The sequence below is a fragment of the Mirounga angustirostris genome, unplaced genomic scaffold (genome assembly GCF_029215605.1).
Source record: "Mirounga angustirostris isolate CCGP_5_RB_7025 unplaced genomic scaffold, mMirAng1.0.hap1 SCAF_5, whole genome shotgun sequence".
In the NCBI taxonomy this organism is placed as follows: Eukaryota; Metazoa; Chordata; class Mammalia; order Carnivora; family Phocidae; genus Mirounga; species Mirounga angustirostris.
Window position 1 is genome coordinate 38896177 of NW_026991713.1, and position 20202 is coordinate 38916378.

General features: G+C 38.8%; 1 long non-coding RNA gene across 1 annotated transcript in view; it reads left to right on the top strand.

Annotated features, from left to right (window-relative positions):
* The first annotated feature begins 549 nt into the window (after window positions 1–549).
* Window positions 550–20202, top strand: part of LOC135364406 (uncharacterized) — a 33175-nt gene continuing 13522 nt past the window's right edge. The window contains exon 1 of the long non-coding RNA XR_010411427.1: window positions 550–11293. This is a non-coding gene — a long non-coding RNA (uncharacterized LOC135364406). The remainder of the gene's footprint in view (window positions 11294–20202) is intronic.

Below are 20202 nucleotides of genomic sequence, written 5' to 3' on the forward strand. Positions count from 1 at the left end.
GAGTAAGATAAGATCATATTGCTTCCCTTTATCATTTTAATAATAATAGGCCACAGCCAAAGGAACCTCCAAAGGTAAGTCATATGTTTGTTTATATATTTAGTGTGTTTTAGTCCACTGCAGTTATTATTTTTATGTCTACATTGTCTCATATTTAGCTAGTAGGAGTCCCTTCCAAGTTGGCTTTTGTGTCCTTTTGGCCCTTCCTTGTTTCCAGCATAAGGTGTTCATTCTCATCCTGTACATTCCTTTTCAAGACCCAGAATCAAGAGCTACCTTTCTTTGTGGAAAATTAAAGCCTTGATAGCCATTGAAATTATCAGATGATATAAAAACCAGAGGACATTTATAGAGCTCTTCTTAACTGTGAAAACTATATGGATATTGAAACATTCCAACTTGTACTTTTACTGGAAAATTTTTAAGGAGGTGACAGAAGTCTACTTGTTCCTTTGCCATTTTTCATTTAAATATTTTCTCATTCATTTTCTGTGCAAATAGAAGGTAGATCTTAAACATATCTTGATTTTTTTGAAATTTATTCATGCTTGTTGAGAATCTCAGATTAATTATTAAAAGTCAAGATTTTATTTGAGTAGGTAAATCACTTGAAAGTGTTCAAGTTAGAATGCAGCCACATAACTGTGTAAAAATGTATAGATATTCTGTAAGTTGGGTGTGAAAAGAGAGCTTATATAATAAGCTAAAATTCATAAAAAAGTGACCAAATTGCAGTTTCTTCACCCCACCACATTAAAATTTGACTCAAACTCATACTATGGATTTTAATAGAGACTAGACATTTCCATCTCTAGTCACCTCTAAATGAGACTCTATGCAGTGGTGCCAGCCATTGATAAGTCTTCACAGCTGGTTGTGAGGCAGTCCTGGTGAAGAGGAGGACTAAGAATGTTGGATGATGGAATGCAAACTGGTGCAGCAACTGTGGAAAACAGGACGGAGGGTCCTAAAAAATTAAACATAGAACTACCATATGATCCAGTAATTCCACCTCAGATTATTTACCTAAAGAATATGAAAACACTAATTTGAAAAGATATATGTGCCCCTGTGTTTATTGCAGCATTATTTACAATAGCCAAAATATGGAAGCAGCCCAAGTGTCCACTGATGGATGAATGGATGAAGAAAATGTGTGTGTGGAGTGGGGGGTATATGTAATATACAATGGAATATTTCTCAGCCATAAGAAAGAATGAAATCTTGCCATTTGCGGTGAATGGGTGGAGATAGAGAGTATAAGTGAAATAAGTCAGAGAAAGACATAATTTCACTCGTGGAATTTAAGAAACAAATGAACAAAGGGAAAAAAAAAAAAGACAAACCAAGAAACAGACTCTTAACTATGGAGAACAAACTGATAGTTACCAGAAAAAGGATGGGTGATATAGGTGAGGGAGTTACAAGAGTACTTTTATCTTGATGAGCACTGAGTAACAAAATTGTTGAATCACTATATTGTACACCTAAAACTAATACCACACTGTATGTTAACTACACTAGATTTTTTTTTTTTTTTTTGGTGCAAAATGGTGGTTTATTAAAGCATGGGTTCTGTCCCCATGTTGGGGCAAGTAAGGAAAAGGGAGATTTCAAAAGAACTTTTCATATGCTAAAGAGGACTGATTTACAAGATACCAGAGACTTTGCCATTGTCAAGGTTGTTTCTCCCCCAGCAAGGTATTAACCTTAAAACAGCTGGGAGATTCCTGGAAGAATGTCACTCATGTCCCACCCAGAGTGGGGGTGGGGGTGGAAGAGGTTGCAGGGTGTATGCTTCTGCTTTGTCTTCAGCTAGCCCCTTCTGCTCCCTCCTCATTTCCTCCCTGAGCAATTTTGACCCTTAAATCTAAGGTTGTTGAAGGCGGAAGGTCTCATTTTCTGTAAAACGTCCTCCTGCTGAAAAGGGGCAGAGATGTCCCTACCCAGGGGAGTTACGAAAGGGGAGGCAGCTGAATCTAAGGCTGACAGGAAGTCAGTAAGGAAGTATCTCTGTGGGTGGTAAGAATCATCTGTTGATGTGAAATCATAGTAGGGACGGAGTCTCAGCACTAAGTGGAGAGATACTATAGATGTGGGCGGATTCCTCTCCTCGAGGTCCCCAATATATCCTGAGGTTCCCGCACCTGGTGGGGAAATCTGAAGTGGGTGGTGTTAAGTCCAAGGGTTGCTCTTCTTGATGGGGTTTTGGACTATAGGTGAAATTCGGTGGGTTGAGTTCAGGAGCCGACGACTAAGAAAGAATTCTTGAGATGTCTTTGGTGCAAAATGGTGGTTTATTAAAGAAGGGGGACGGGACCGGTTGGCTGAAAGAACAGCCTACACTAGATTTTTTTTAGAAGGCATCAAGTTGAGTGTTAGGGTACATGTTGCTTAATATAAACTACTTTACCTTTTTTTTTTTTTTTTTACTTTTTTAAATGAAAAAAAAAGTTGGATGATGGCTAAGGCAGGTTGTGAAGTTACCATGTGACTGATTGGGCCATCAAGAGTCCTTAAACTGTGCTCTGAATAAAACCCAGTTGCTGGCAGCCATCCTAGGGGAGCACCTAATAATTAATATTGGCAAAATCCTTTACTCCTGCCAATACCTTCATCCAGAAGGAAGGATCCACTCTTTTATTCCTGAATATGGAAACCAGCTGTAGCCTAAATTCTTGCATCTTGTATTGGTTCACAAATACTTACTATACACTACTTTGTGCTAAGCTTTGTTCTAGGTACAAGGGACAGCAGTGAAAAAATCCTAATCTACATCATTTTATTCTTTATTTTCCAGTAAAAAAGTGGACATAGGGTTGAGGAGTGGTTGCTTCTTAGAATGTTCTTTGGACCTTTCCAAAAGATGAGAATTGAAATTCATTTATCTTTTGACAGCAATGGTAGCCTTGATACATGTCATGGGCTATATAGTTTGTGTTCTCAAAATCATGCTTATAAATCTAATGTTTGGAAAGGATTTATTCCCCTGATCTTGAGAAATTGAGAGTGATTGTTGATTTAGAGCATGAATTCATATTGTCATTAATTTGTTATATGAATTTTAGTTTTGCCCCAAAATCATGTCTTCAGTGGCTGATGCTAGTAAGTCCTCAGTGGGAGTCAAGGCCCCAATTTTCTAGTACCTTCTGATCTTCGGAAGTATTTGTAATTATTCAGTTTCTATGTTTAATTTTATAATGGATCTCAAATATCTGTGTTCCTATAGCTCATAAATTCCCAAAGTCACCCACAGCTAAATAAAACTATTTCTTCCTGAATTTTTCTTTTCTTCTGAGCTCTGCAGTTGAGGTGGAACTAAGTACAGTGTACTTTACAGGCTTTTGTTGTCTAGTTACTTGAGAAACACTTCCCTGTGATGAAATCATCAATTGCCTTTTTTTTTTTGTAACTGAGTGGTTAGGACATTTTATCCTTTTGCTGTGGTTCTTGCCTAAAAAATTTATTTCATTTCATATGTGGGAGAATTAGATCCAGTTTTGAGGATTTACCCTTGGTTCACTTATAGACTAGCATTAGTCTTTTTATACTTAGATTTTTAAAAACTCTTAAAAATAGAAATTTGGTATGAGCTGTTTCTCTTTCCCAGGCTACTTGAGGAGGTTCTCTTATTTGGTCTCAAATGGGTTTATAATATCTTCCTAACATTTAAAAAGCTGATGATCTCTGTGCAGATGAGGAGGTAAGACTGAGAAGAGCATGTCATTTACCCTGATGTTACATGGTGGTATAAGTGGAATCATATCTTGCTAGGACCTGAAAACTGAGGTGTCTGACTACTGACAAGATTAGTCTGTAACATGGGTCTGTTTAGAGGGAAGGTTAGAGATTACAAAACACTATAAGATACAGAAAGTTATAAAACTTACTTTTTGATGGAGAAGAGAAATTAACTCTTTATCTCTTTAGAACATGATTTCAATTTAGTGTCACAGATAGTCGGAGGCAGTGTTTTAAGTGTGATAGTTCCTCTCTTTCTACACCTGAGTCCCCTGGCATCCACAGGAATATTCAAAGGAGTAAGACTGTCTCTGTTCCCAAAAAGCTTACATATGGTTAAAGAATAGAATCTACACAAGTAAAAGAGGAGTGAGAGATTGAATTCCTAAAGGACTGGGATAGACTTCTTTAGGACCTAGCATTTGAAGCAAACTTTGAAGGAGTTGGGGAGGGAGGGTTGGTATCAACCATAGCCAGGAATATTTAGGAAATGTATTCATCATCTAATGAATCATGGTATTACAGCTGAGGGCCGCATCTAATGCTCTTTGTATACACACTACCTATTGAAGTGACAGCTTCCAACCCACTTGAGCATGAGTTTCCAAGTTAGACCTACTTGAATTCAGATCCTGGCTGTACCACTGTTAGCTGTGTGACCTTGAGCAAGTTGCTTTATAATTTCACCATCTGCAACAAGACAAAGTAGTACTAACTTGTCAATTGTGAAGAATGAATGAGATAAATCATGTAAGATATGTGATACAATGCCTGTTCATAGCTATGATGGGAAAAGAATTAAAATGAAGTAACTCTTATTGTGTGATTTGTGCCAGGGAAGTTGAGAACATTATAATGGTTCTCTTTCCTGAAATTAAAAAAAAAAAAATCAGGAAGCTCTGGATAAGTAATAAAACTACCATCTGGTTTTATATATCTGTTTTTCTAGGGAGGTTATCTGTCCTTAGAAGCAAGTCAAAACTCTGTCCTAAAAAAGAATGCAGTATGTATTGATTCAAGTGTAATATAATCTCTATATCCCCTGCTAAATGTAGCTATTGAAGGAACATTGAGCAAAGCCTTGGGTAAAGGAAAATATCTTTTAGAAATAAAGAGCTTCTTGAGTTAGTTTACTTGAGAAGCTCTGAGTATTTCCCAGGTAGGTCTCCCTTCTTTCAAATCCCCAGCCTCATCCTGGGCCTGCTTTCCTACTAAGAAATGCCTCTGCCTGGACTCTTGAACAAATATGTTCCAGGGCAGTGTCATTAGCCAAGCTGATATGGGAATTAAACAAACAGGGTGAATCAGCATGAATTCATGAAGGTTGGCAACAAGTCAATTTCTTTCTCTACTTCTCCACTTGTTTTTTCAGTGTACCTGATTACTAGTGACCAGTATGTCCTGATAACAGAGAATAGCAAGCATATCAAAGCAAGAGGTTGTTTGTCTAGTGACCTGCTCCTTGATAACAAGAAGGAGTTTTTGTTGATTTGGATATGCATACTGTAAGGCAGCAAAACAGAGGATGGGAATTATAGGTGTAGGTACTGGGGATGATTTTTTTTGTGGCACAATGCCACAGGGGTATTTAAAAAAGGATTAGAACAAAACATTTTTCCCTCTGAATTGCACAAATTTGAAAGGAATGTTTGTCTTCTGACCTAAAAAAAGAGTTAACTGGCATGTGGACATTTTATTGTCCAATTATATATATTAATTTGAAATTGTACACATAGTCTCATTCCTTTTGTTGTATTCTCTCCTCAAATACTGGATTTTATACTTGCCCATTCTTAGATCTTACATATCTGATTAATATCACTCTAGTAGGATATTACCTTGCTCAGCTTAAACAGCTGATTTCCTTGTCATTATATGAAATTTGTAAAGTATAAGAAAGTTTCATCTATTTTATTTACTTAAGATTTATTTATTTTTAGAGAGAGAGAGCGTATTTGCACATGAAGAGGGGCAGAGGGAGAGGGAGAGGGAGAATCTCCAGCAGACTCCCTGCTGAGCACAGAGCCCGACATGGGGCTTGAGCTCACAACCCTGAGATCATGACCTGAGCTGAACTCAAGAGTAGGGTGCTCAACCAACTGAGCCACCCAGGTGCCCCAATCTCTATTTTAATTAAGTTCAGAAATAGGAACTTTTTTTTCCCTATGAGTGAGATTAGTAAGAAAAATTAAGGCAGGCAATAGAGTTTAGTTTTTCAACTAAAAATATTTGGGACTTCAATTTAAATTGGTAGGGGTACCAAAGGTAATGGATTGAAGAAGATAGTTGGATTTTCTTAATGTCTTAAAAATAGCCAACTAAGCCGCTACACAGGAAAAGAGATTGAAAGGGTATTTTAAAAAATATATTCCCAATTGAAAAAATTTAGTATACAAAGTAAAAAGCTATTCCTAAAATAGTGAATTGCTGCTGTATCTAGAAATAAAACTCTAGGACATCCCTTTCCTCCTCTAGATGTGCACCCTTTCTGATGGCTACTCCGGGCTACATTGGTAGGGGAAAGCTTTTCCAGGACTGTCAGCTAATGGTACAGAAATAATTGACATTTAGTGTCTGCCTACATTTTCCTTTTGAAAGCCCATAGGAGGTTTTCAAATACTTGTTGAGTAAGTAAATGTAAGAAAGAATGAATGAGTGAATGAGAACCTTGATTGATTGCTATGTTAGCCTAACTCTGAGTCTTATTTATTACAAGTTTTATGACTGTTAGGAAGTTACTTTACCCATGTCTTTCTTTGTCTATAAAGTGGAGTTAATAACACGTACCACATAGAGTACTTATTAAATGTTTATTGAATATCTGAATTAATCACTAGATTCAGTTCAGCTGTACTGACTGAGTCCAGTTTTCTGGAGCCTGGGGATTTGCCCTTTTAACAAATCTGTTGATAATTCTTATGCATCCAAAGTTTGAAAACAACTCATTTAAACTGTACTGTTTATTGGGCAGGGCACTATGATAGATGCCCAAGGCAGTACTAAAAGCAATCAGACTGCCTCTGTTTTCAATAAATTTACATATAGTTAAAGGATAGACATAATATAAACAAGCACAGAGGAAGGAGAGATTAATTCTCTGAAAGGATTGGTGAAACTTTACGATCTAGCATTTGTAAGAATTAAGTAAGATGTAAAGAATGCCTGGATCAATATGTGTCATATGGTAAATGCAGAACGATTGGTATTGTTATTTCCACATATGCTTTGTCTCTATCCTCCAGTTCTTCCTAATCTGTAAGGACTGGGTCTGTATTACCCATAGATCTTCTCCAGCCAATTTGTAAATGACCTTGGATGACTATACTAACTTTTCTGGAAGATTTTGATGATTTTTTACTGTTTTATTCTGGTAACAGAGTTGTGACAGGTGTTTTCTTTCTCTTTTAGCTTACTCATTTCCATGTTATGACTATGTAAAAGTTTTCATGAAATTTAATTGCACTCACATTGTACCTTGCTGTATATCCTGAGACTCAACATATGATTTCAGGAAATTCACTTTCTAAACTGTAGAAAAGAAATCCATTTAGTCAATTCTCATTTAGTCAGGTTTTTCTGGCTTGTGGATTATTCACATTCTTTGCCTCTGCACTTACAGGTTTCCTTTTATCTGTGTCTTTGCTCGTTAGGCATGAATAGAGAAAGAGAAGGCAGCAGATCTGGTAAAAAGATTTAGTATGTGAACTGAAAGAACTGATGGCTAAAATAAGGCTCAGAGAATTCTGTTGATATTAGAGAGGGTGTCACAGTTCTCACTTGATAGCAGAGGTGTTACCTAATGATCCTGGCATGCTTAGGATATCGATCAGAGATTTTGACCTTTGATCCTGCTACTAACTTACTGTGTAACTTGAGCAAACCAGTCAGTCTATTCTTGTAATAGGGAAAATACCTCCATGATTCTGGATTCATGGTCCAAATGAATGTCAGTAAAAGGAATTTAAAGAATTCATTGAATGTGAACACAATATTCTAGATATTAAACAAGAAACCTCAAAAAAATGTACCTTGTCTCTTAAGATATTACATGAGATGAAACTGGAAATGGGTTTTTTTTTCTGGACCTTTTCAGAATTCATATACCAGTAGCACTAGAAACTATGTAAAATATTTTACAATTAATGATTTTGTACTGCTTGTAAAACTTAAAGGACAATTTTCATACCGATTTAATTGAGAGACTTGCCCAAAGTTAATCAGCTAAATAATGCTGAAATGGGAACTAAAATAGTTTTTCTGATTTCCTGTCCACCAAAATGACATGCGCTAACCAAGAAGTGAACATTTTTGTTCTATTTATGAAAGTCTGATCTATTTATACTCTGTTGTTATCATGTGTTTAATTTTTGTTTTTAAACCAAATGGGGCAGATGATATGTTGTTAAAGCAAAACCAAAGATTAAGGACTAAGCAGGAATCTTCTGAATCATAGGGAGGAATTCTCGATCCAAAATATTGTGGAAGTTTGTAACATGAGCTATAACAGTATTAGTGACTTATCACTAGTTTAAAACCATATAAAGCTGTTATGTTATTAGCTCTTATATTGTTATCAAATGAAATTGGCTCTATCTTTTAGAGGTCAATCTTGACTTCAAAGAAGGTTAAAAAAAAAGTCTAAAATCCTTTGGATTAAAGAATCCAAAAGTTATGGGTTGCCAGAATCAAAAGGGAGGTTTTTAATTCAGCTTCTAAAATACCAAAAGATAAAGCAGATAAAAAATAAAGCTTATGCCCACAGATTTCACAACATACAGTTGTTCAGTGCAAAATTGGGCACCAGAAAAGCAGATGTTCTCTTCAAGTCTCTTATACTATTGTAAGGTCCGTGAGTATGGAAGGGCCGATTGTATGATAGGTACTCAATAAATATTTGCTGAATGAATGAATGAATGATATGTAAATGCAAATGCATCTGCTTCTCTGTTAGCTGTTTTTTCTGTCAGAAGACTTGATCTTTTATCATTTGAATTCCACAAAAAACATCTTAACCAAGTCATGTCTTTGGGCCAATCTGTTTCCAGGCTTGTTTGTGTTTTTCACATTCTTTTTTTGGCCTGCAATAATATTCTGTGACCTTGTTCATGAATTCCAGTAGGTCATTCAGTTGGGACCCAAGGAAGTCAGTAAATTAAGCTTGATTTGGAATGGAATACATAGAGTGTGTGGTTTGGATTGGAATCAAATTCGCTCTGGCTAATCTTATTTTGGTTTAATCTATGTGGGAAAGAATAGAAATAGAGGAAAAACAAATAAACAAAAAAAAAGGGGAAGCTATTCTTGTATGATGGTAAGCAGTTTCTGTAAGGAATAGTTCTGAGGGCAAAAACCTAAATTATTTTTATTGGAAGTTTGGGGACAAGACTGAGCAAAGGAAAAATCAGCGTCTCCAGTCATCGTAGTTGGTGTTTACTTTTTCAGCTTTCCCAAACCACAGTCTCTAGGCTTTTAACATGTGGATGCTCCATAGACAAGGCTCTTGCTTCTTCATCTTCTCCAGGACTCTGGAAATAGATAAGCCCAATCTTTGGGGAACCTCAGCAATCAGGGAGGCAGAAAAAGTTTCTGAAACTGAGTTTACAGTCAGATTATCTAGACTCTTGAGCTTCTTTTTTTTTTTTTTTTAAAGATTTTATTTATTTATTTGAGAGAGAATGAGAGACAGAGAGCATGAGAGGGCAGAGGGGGAAGCAGACCCCCCGCTGAGCAGGGAGCCGGATGCGGGACTGCGGGACTCGATCCTGGGACTCCAGGATCATGACCTGAGCCGAAGGCAGTCGCTTAACCGACTGAGCCACCCAGGCGCCGACTCTTGAGCTTCTTATATAGGCCTAAGGAGAAGAAATGTGGAGAAAGTGCAGTAAGTTCCTGCACTAATAATGAATTTCTTTAAGCTGATTTTTTACCCCTTCCACTATTTCCAACTTGCAATGTATTGAACCCTGAAGACTTAACATTGGTGCTCAGAGGAGAAGAAATCCCCTCTGTGAACTGACTGAGAGCATTTGAATAAAAGAGAAACTTTTTCAAAGCTGCCTGGGAAGGAGGAGGCTGGGAAGGAGCTAGTGAAGCCATCAGAGTGAGAGCCCTTTAGTTTGGAGTTCTGACTGGGGTGGGGGGAGTCATGAGTGGAGTTGTTCTTTGAAGAGAATTTCATGTGGTACCTACTAAGTTCTGACAAAGGAGAGAGTCAGGACTTAGCATTCAGGAGTTTCTTGAATGTAATATTTGTTCCTGACAATTGAATTTTCCCTCCTACAGAAGTCAGTATTTTGCTCATTTAACAAATTAAGTTTTCATTTAAAAAAGGGGAGGAGTCATCACATTATTTCTAATTTCTCAGTTTGACCTGTGTGTTAAAGGTATGAATTAAGGACCTGAAACATACGAAATTTTTCCAGGTGCTACAGAGTTCTAAGTACCACGCCTCCTACTTAGTTGCCTGATAACTGGTGCAGGCTTCACTTGCCTGAATAGAGGGAAATAATAATGGGTGACTCGACCAAAGGTACTTGTATACAGTTCTTTTCAGCATTCAGATTCATGATTCCAAAGCAGTAATAAATTTTGGCTTTGGTTAATTTTCCAGGAGCAAATCTAATTAGTGGCAGTCTTTTAAAAGTATAAATGACCTTTGGCTGCTTTGGGAAGAACTGAAATATTTAAAAAAATTTATTAGGCAGTATTTCCTACATATAAAATTATACATAAATATACAATTATACACGCATATAATTCATATTATACACTATAGATAGAGGTTTGAAAAATAAGATCCAATTACACACAGGTCAGCTCAAGAGATCATATGTTCTGTACTTGCTTACTGGAGTTACAAAGGTCTTTGAGTAGATGCTGTTTGGACAGAGAAGGATACCATCATTTCATTCTCTGTTTTAGAAAAAAATGGTTACCATTATATTTGTTCAGTTCTGATTCTCTCTGATAATTGGGTTTTTTCTTTTTGGAAATGGCATCTTAAAAATGTAAATTTACTGGGTGAGACATTATTGAGTATGTTTCACTTAAAATAGTTGTTGGTAATAGGAAAATGGCTAGATTAAATAAGCCACAGTCTAATAAATGAACTTTTTAAAGGGTTTACAAAAATATGGACATATGAAGATGCCTTAAATCTTTTTTGAAACGAGATATATGAATAAATAAGGTTCGAAAGTGCTTACCTTATTAAAGTTTAAAAAGGAGGATATAAAGTTGCATATTCTAGTATAATCACAACTACTGAGATAGTTGGAAGAAGAATTAAACATTTGTATCTCTGGGTGATAGAATTCTTTCTTCTTTTTACAGTTATATTTCCCAAACTTTATTGAGCATATTTGTTCTTACAACGGAGAAGTCTCTTTTATTTTTCTAAAAAATAACTTGATTGTTGCTGCAGTTTCCAGGATGCCCAAGCTGATTCCAGTTGCATTTCTAGTGCGCTTCTGCCACCTTGTGCTTTCGGAAACCCATTACAGTGATCCGCGAAGAAAGAAAATTACTTGGGAAGATTGTTGTTTCTTTGGAGGTAAATTTTCTTAGGATAGGAAGAGGGTCAGAGGGAAACATTTCAAATACATGGAAGATAATTGGGTGTGGGTGTGAGAGAGAGAGAGAGAAAGGGAGAGAGAGAAATCTTTCCGGAAGTTTAGGGGCTTGTTTAGGTTACATCAGTGTTAAAATTACATTTTATCACTAGAAATTGCAACCTGGGAAAGGAGAAGAGTAAAGACCTTGGTTTTAGTGCTGATAACAATAAGCTCCTTAAGTAAGGCTTTAAGACATTTTGTGATACTTTCTATTCTTGCCTGTTCTTTAAATGTGTTCCTTTCTGCATAAAAACCTAATCAGACACTTGTGCCTAGAAAGCTCTAGGTGGCTTGTTAAATGTGTTTCTTTATATTAAATTGCCTGCTGTGTTTACATGACCTGTTTTTCTCTCTCCACATTATCATTCCAGACAGCATTCCATTTGTTCAGTGCCTCAAACTATTTATATGGTCTGCTGCCTGGGAGTTATGCTGAACTGCTAGAAAGGAGAGCCTTTACCTGGAACTTTGGCCTTTCCGTTTGGGTGTAAACAAGCCCTGTTTCATGACTTGTCTGAGGAGCTCTCAGACTTTCTTTTTAAGAATTAATTTAAATATATTTGATTTTGAAGTCGTACTTAAGGAGCCATGGATGCATGACTTATGTTTGTCATCTGGGCAAATACCTATTTCTAGGTTGTTAGTGGAATAGTCTTTCCTAGCTTGCTAAAATATTGACAGCACCGTGCCTAAGACTGACTTACTACTCTTCAACTTCATGCTCGCATTGAAGAATTATGATGGAAACTTTAACCACAGAGTTACCATCTCAGAGGGCTTGAATGGTACAGAACCACATTTATTGGGCACCCACTACAGGACAGACCTGGTAGAAAGCTTCTTTTTACATTTGTAGTCACAACCCTCAGTAAAAACTATGAGATAGGTAGTATCTTCCAAATTTCACATTTGAAGAAAACAGATCAGAAATGGAATGGCTTACTCAAGGTCACATAGTTTGAAAATGGCAGAGTAGGAATTTGAAATCCAAGTGTTTCTGACTCTCAATTTCATACTCTATGAAGAGTAGACTAGTTTTCCATTGGAAATGGTGAGGATCTTTATGGTCATGGTGGTCTGAAAAGAGAAGCCAAGTCTAGAGGGGGTTGAATATAAAGTTTAGACTAAAAGCGGGGATAGGGCCGGCTGTCAGCCTCAGCACTACCTCCTTACGAAACTATTATCTTCTTGCTCTGGGGGAGTCCAGTGCTGTTAGGGTTGGCAGGGCATTACAGAGAGTTTGGATAAACTTCCCCAGTACCTTCCAGTTTTCCCTATTTGGTCAGTTCTGACTTGTATTAGTGCTGTAACCTAATTAATCCCCCAGCCACTAGCCTTGCTTCACTTCCAGTCTGTTTTTCACACTGCACTTGGAAGCACCCTTCCGAAGAGCAGAGCAGATCTGTTGCTCCTGAGCTTTAACTCTTGCAAGGGTTTTCCCTTATAATCAGGACAAAGTCCAAAGTCTTTAGCATAGCCTGTCAGCCCCTTCTAGCCCTAGGCTCCGTTCTCTCCTCGGCCCACTGCCAGCACTGCTTCGGCTTAGCAGAACTTTCTGCACCCTCCCCCCCTCCCCCCCAGTACCATGTGCTCTCTTCCCTCAGCACGGGGCATGCTTTGCTCTCTCTTCAGCATTGATCATTCCTCCTCCTTTGTCTCTCTTACTCCTACTTGTCTTTCGTGGTCTCTGAGAACCGCCTCTTTCAGAAAGCCTTTGTGGACTCCTCCAGCTCCACTCCAAATATGTCAAACAGCACTCTGTTCTAATGAGGTACTTGTCACATGGCATTATAATTACATCATTTTACTGAGATACAATTTACATACCATAAAATTCACCCTTTTAAAGCATACAATTCAGTGGTTTTTATATTTATAGGGTTATGCACCCATCACCACTGTATAATTTCAGAACATTTTTATCATCCCCCAAAGAAATCACACACCTATTCATAGTCACTCCCCAATCCCCCCTTCTCCCATCCACTGACAACTGCTAATCTAATTTCTACCTCTATGTATTTGCCTGTTCTAGGCATTTCATATAATTGGAATCATACAATATTTGTCTTTTTGTGTCTGGCTTCTTTAAGCATAATGTAAGGTTCATTTTGTAGTACGTGTCAGTACTCCATTCCTTTTTATGGCTGAATCATATTCCATGGTATGAATATACTACCTTTTGCTCATCCAGCCATTAATTTATTAGTTTATGGATGTTTGGGTCATTTTCTCTTTTTGGCTATTATGAATAATGCTTCTTAGGAACATTTGTGTACAAGTTTTTGTGTGATCATATGTTTCTAATTCTCTTGGATATGTACCTAAAGATGGAATTGATGGGTCATGTGGTAACTGTTTTCTACACCATTTCTATACCATTTTATATTCCCACAACAGTCTGTGAGGGTTCTAATTTTTCCACCTCCTTGCCAACACTTGTTATGTACTGTTTTTTGTGTCATTTTAAAATGATAGTTACCCTAGTGGATGTGAAGTTATAATTGCCTTTAACTGGCTTGTTTCCCTCATGACTCTAGACTCTGAAGGCAAAGACTGCTAGATCTTGTTCATTATTGTACTCCAGTGGCTAATACATTGGACAGGTGCTCAGTTAATATCTTCAAAATGGGTGAGAAGGCCCAAATATTTCCTATTTGCTTTGCTTCTATAGATCCAGGAAATATAGAGGCCTGAACGGGAAGAGAAGTTCTGGCTGCCAATTTACACACTATTTACCTGAGTGCCATAGGATTTTAATAAGCACACTAGATTTTAATAACCACACTAAGTAGATGGCTCCATGGCTTTAATAGTCTTACCTGAGAAGTTCCCTGCATGGAAAACGGCATGAGTTCTCATTTAACCAGCTCAGAATAGGGAAGAACATACTCAATTCTGCTGGCATTTTAATCTGTGATTCCAGGGAGTCTCTATTCCAAACACATTTTCTGAGGGCATGTGAATCAGGAAGCCATTCATTCTGAGTGAAAGTGTAGAAGGAAAAAAGCAAAGCAAAAGTTTTTTCCTGGAAAAAGACGGGCCACATTGATTATACATTCAGAATAATACAGACTAAAGCCAAGTTATTTTCTAAAGCAACTCTATTTAGCCAGTTACGGCTGGAATCTCCTCTGTTTATCCTTTCCTACCTGTTTTTGTTTGTCCCAGTGTGCCAAAATCTTGGAGTTGTAAAGAAGGTGGAAGCAAAGAGGTGCTTGTTCCCTGATTTCCTGGGGCACAGTCCTGTAAAGCGGGTGCCTGTAAAAGAAAAGGCCGTGATGCCTTCTTGGTAATGTTCCCGGGGTTGTGCGTAGGTGGATGAAGGCCACGGGTGCCATCCCCAAAACTCCTGAGTCCATCTCCAGCCTTTGTCAACATTCCACCTAGTCAGGTTTTACTCAGGAGTTATCTTCCATAGCATTTTCTTGTATTTTGTTTTTCTGTACTTTTTCCTCTCCTCACCTGCTGTGAAACACAGTGTTGGCCCAACTCTGGAAGCCTTCTATTGAAACATAATCTTTAAACCTTGGGACTAATTTTCAGCTCCATCTTCCCCTCAGTAAATGTGGATTTGCTGAGTTACAATCCCCACCTGACTAATTTCTATACACTTTTCCTCTCTTTTATTATTCCCCTCAAAAAAGTATAGCACGTACTCATGATCCTTTGAGAAGAGATGGTAGGAAAGAAGGGAAACCTGTGGGAAAGTCTTAGGTAAATAGTACTGACCTGTGTAAAGAGTGTTAATGTTATTATATAGCAGGGAAAATACAAAAGATAGAAAAAATAACATGGCAATCTTTGTCTAAATATGGCCCACTTGAATTCTGGATGGTATTTCAGCACTGTAGGAAAATTCCAGAAATCTCTCTGGCTGCAGATGTTTCCCTTACCTTATCTGCCTCTGCTGATAAACTGGGGATGAGCTTGATGCCCGCAGACGCCAGTTGTTTGAAGGAGTGCGCACCAGTGTTGGGGCAGCAATATCCATGCCACGTTTTGTCCTTTACCTGATGATTTATAATTGCACCCAGATTTTCGGTCAGTAGGTTAGTTTGCATGGCTTCTTAAAATACTAATTTCAGAAAAATCAGGTGCTAGTCTGCCCCCATGCAAGGGTGCAAAGTCTGCCTAGGAACACTAGTTGAACTCACAAGAAGGGGAATAATGCCAAAAAAAGCCCAAAACTTCTAGCAACTTTGCTTTCTTTGGCATACTTAACTAGGACCAAATTTACTGGGCCCACTTTACACTCTCAGTGCCTCTGGTGGAGAGAAACATGTAGCTCTTGGTCCCTGTGTTTGCACACATGACTAATCTCCTAATAGCTTTTGACCAGTTGGGCAACCCTGCTTTTGAGCAAGCCAAACACTTGCAACTTGAATATGGAAACAAAACAGAATCTTGTACAAACAGGTTGTGCTGGATTATTTAACTCTTCATTTCTTTGAAAAGTTCCTTTTGCTCTTGAGGATAGCATATGGGAGAAATTCCAAAACTCAGGAAGAAATTTAGAAGGACAAAAATTCAAGTTGAAGCCCTGGATTCTGAACTGTGCTATGAATTTGGGCAAGATTGTTATAGGTATACCAGAAACTTTGGCCTGGGCAGTTCATACTAGCTGGGATGTGCATCTGGGTGTATCCACCCTGAGGTTTTTTATTTACAATGGGAATTGAAGGAAAAGTTCTGAAACATCCTGTCACAGGATGTGCAGATGGGCCTGCCTCAAATACTGAAGCCAGAGGAACGCAGGAGAGTTTCCATGATTAATGATGACACTGCCCTCTAGTGGCCTGTCTGTGGCTTAAATGAATAAACTGCAGATGTACCCCAGTTCTTCAGAAAAATTTACCCAAATAAATTCCCAGATTGTGTGTGGGAAAGAAAAAGGGAGGGAAGGAGGGCGAGAAAAAGAAAGAACGGGGAGAGGATCCTTGCCGGTGTAGCTCATCTCAGTGTATAAAGACTGGGCTTTCTGAACAGGGCTTCTGAGATCCAGTTAGGACCTCAGTGAGAACGTTTTTTTTTCCGGGGTTCCAGCAAGTGATAACTAGTTAAACTCTTTATTAAGGATTTGCACTAGGGCCCTGGGTTGCTTTTCAGCCTGCAAAGCTTTGTACCAGCTTTCCCTGGCCCACATTCCATTTCAAGTTAGCTCACTAACCATGTTGAGTGGTGGAACCATCTGCTGCAGCCGCTCACGTAGACCAAGCTCCTTATCTCGCACACTCCACTCTTTTTTGTGTTTCCTTTAGGCCTAGATGTCATTTTCCCAAATATTGCCCAAATACTCTGCACTATGCGCTTAACTTCCTGCTGTCTTCCCACACAAGACTCGGGGGCCCATTCCTCAGGTGCCTGTGGGCAAGAATGTTTAGAGAGCTGCCTGAGCCCTTAGGGAATGACAGGAATGCTGAGAATTTCAGGCACTACTTTGCAGACCCACAGGAAAGAAAGTTTTGGCCCAGAGGGAAGGGAAAGGGCCTTCAAAAATACCTCAAATCACAATTACCTCCAGCTATGGAACTGGCTCTGAAGCCCGAGTCTCATCTTGGAGTCCCTGTCTGTCTGCTGACCTGGGAACAGAGGGCTCTGAGATAGGTGGTTATGGTGTAGCAAACTGCAGATACGCAAAATTAATCTGGCTCTAAGTCTTGAGAAAGGAGTTATTTGTTGTAGTATTTTAGTTGTATTCAACACAATTGGTAAGCAAAAGGAGGCAACTTTGTAGCGATGAGTTTTTTCAAGGCTGAGCCGTAAGGTACTGATCCTGGGGTTGCTACTCCCTGGAACTTAGACGAGTCTTATTTCATTACAGGAAAGAAGGGGAAAAAATGGGGGAGAGTTTGACTCAAAACTATCATCAGAGTCTCTGGCTCTCTATCCACATTAATTTTTTATTTGGTTATTTTTTTAATGTTTTTCACTTAACTCACACAATTAGGATGATCATCAAACCCACGCACACACCCAACAACTTTGTGATAATTAGAAGTATCTCACATGGGGAACATGATTTGGTTGGTAGGTAACATGAGGCTCCTCTTTTGAATTATTTATTTACCTATTATCTTGAGGCATGTCTGGCTCTTGACGAGGAGTTAATATTACCCTCAAACACTGCAGCCACCTCATACCAGCACCCTTCTCCACCTTCGTCTCCATAAAAACCTCCTTGGAAACATAAATGTGTAACTTGGGATAGGCAACACTTTATCTCACATTTAAGGTGGGCAAACATTGCCATATGTTGCCAGTTTTGTGAGAATCTTGTATAACCATGAAAGGGATTTATTTTTCCCATAATTGCTACTAATTGTGTTCTGTCAAAATTATTTGCCTGCAGGGTAGTAAGTTCCCTTAATGGTGTCCCAGCCCGATTCCATAACTTGTGTCACTGCCAGTTTATTAAAATAGTGTCCCTGAAATCTCAAGACCCAGTAGTGTTCGTTTGAGTTTAAAAATGATTTTCTATTCAAAGGTCTACTCCTTCCTTCTCTTGCCCACCCCCAGAAATATTGGTAATTTTAAATGCTGGAGGGTAGGATGGGGGTCTTGGTCTGTTCTTTCTCATCTCGGCCCCCTTTTTGTGCTTACACTCTGCTGTAGAAATTAAAGCCGACATCGAGTCCTCTTACCTGCGGGCTTCTAGTCAGGGTATCTTGTACTGCCTCTTCTCTCTGTAGGCTGTGGCTACTTATTTGGCCAACGCTACTTGTCCTTTGCTTGATTCTGTGTGAAGGAGTCTGAATGCTGTTGCTCTCTTGGAGCACAGAGCCGGTTGTTCAGTGGGCTCTACAGTCTACCCCTGGCCAGGCTCCAGGTGGGGATCTCTCTCAGGTACAATATTCTCCTTTATTCCGTGGGGCATATAGCTCTGTATAAAAGCAGCCACCTGCCTTAGAGTCTGTTAGAGCCACGTGAAAGCCTTGCATTCTTGCTACTCCAAAAAGTGGCAATGTAGCTTGCCTTCCAGTGCTTCCTGTCAGCTTTAGCATCTCTTTCCTGCTCCTCGTTCCACTCTCCCGAGGATCAAGTGCTGTGCCTGACCAGTGACTTGCTGACACTCAGACCAGAGCCGATCTCCAGTCCACAACTTAGCTGCAGTGGTGGGAAGCAACATTTCAGTGTCCATCTTGTTGTGTGGAGGGATCAGGTAGATTTCTAACCTGAACACAAAGGGCATGGGGAGGGATAGTTGCCACTCTGTAGGATGCATTCCCCCCTGCCAGAGGTAACCCCTCTCTTTCTACCATCCTTCTTCCGTCAAAGAAGTGGGTCTGCTGATATGTTGACTGTCTCCAATTCCTGGGTGAAGGTGTCTGTCCCCTACATCTGTAAGTTCTCCAAATTTGGAATGTGGGATAGAGTTTTGTTCTTACCTCCAAGTGTTCCTCAATAATTTTTTTAAAGATTTTATTTAGGTGCCCCAATAATTCTTGATATTTCTCCCTCTCCCTCTGCTGTTCCCCCTACTTGTGCTCCTTGCTGTCTCTGTCAAATAAATAAATAAAAAATCTTAAAAAAAAAAAAAAAAAAGGAAGTAGGCTTCTGTATGAGTGGTTTAAAGGAGGAAGAATTTGGGGAAGGGATCCAAATTTCTTTCTAGTGGTTTTTCTCACCATAAAATACCCAAGCTCACTCCTTGCAAAACATTTGTTGGAGTTTTTGCTCTTGAACTTTTTCTTTCTGCTGATTGGGCTGCTCAAGGCACTGTGCCTGAGGCCTTGTTTTAGACATGGTCCTTGCCCTATAACATAGTAGAGAATAGGGATAAGATGAGATTTCTGTAAATAGTTATCATACAAATCAGCTGGTTTCTTAAGAGGCTTACCTCCTGGCTATGAGAAGAGTAATTGCTACTTCTTCTTACAGCACTTAAAGTCTCTCCTCGGATACCCTGCTTTTTCATCTTTCTTGGTCTTCTTTTTTCACCTGCTGATACACTGCCTAGTGCCTTATAGTAAGCCCACTGGGCAGGTGGTTGACCCCAAAGTCCAGAGGAAGAGAGGAAGCATCTCTTTTTGTGTGTGTCTCTTATTTAGGAGTGAGAAAATTTTCCACTTATTTTCATGTCTTGGTGACCAAGATTAGGTCCTAGGCCCATTTTTAAACCAATGACCAGGGACGGGAATGGGATTCTCATGAGTGGATTAGACAATTCATATGGAGTAGAATCGATATTCAAGAGTCAACCACCAAGAGCACTACCCTCCACTCATCTCTCTCTCCTAGCACTTTCACACCATTCTGTAGTTAGTCTCTTCACTTGCCTGTTTTCCTAGTAGGTCAAGGATCTTGTCTTTATCTTTTTCTCTCCATGTCCTCTGGGAGTTTATAATCTGGTTAGAGATAAAATATCACCCACAAATGAAACATACATACACATACACATTTTAAGTAGATGCATATCATATATACAATATACATTTTAAGTAGATGCAGTTGTAGTTTTGAATTTTGGTACTCCAACTGAATTGGCATTATAAAAGACCCTTTCAGCAAAGTCCGCTGGAAATGCATTTCCTCTGAGTAGATTGGCAATAGCTTTTTTCAGTCTCTTCACATCCCCTGAGGTTCTGCGTCCAACTGTATCTTTCTCTAGCTACTTATGCGATTGTTGGTCAGTCTGCCCTGGATGCAGTAATGTTTATGAGGTTTTTCATAAAGTTAAAGGGCTTCTGTGAGTCTCTTACTGCCTAAGGAACTTTAGTTTCTGTTTCCTTGCAGGGACCTAGAGCTACAATAAAACAGTCATTTGAAATTTCCTGTGATACTCTTTCTTGTTCCTTTTGGCAGGTACAGCACTATCATTTGAACAGCTTTTGTCAGGCATTATTGA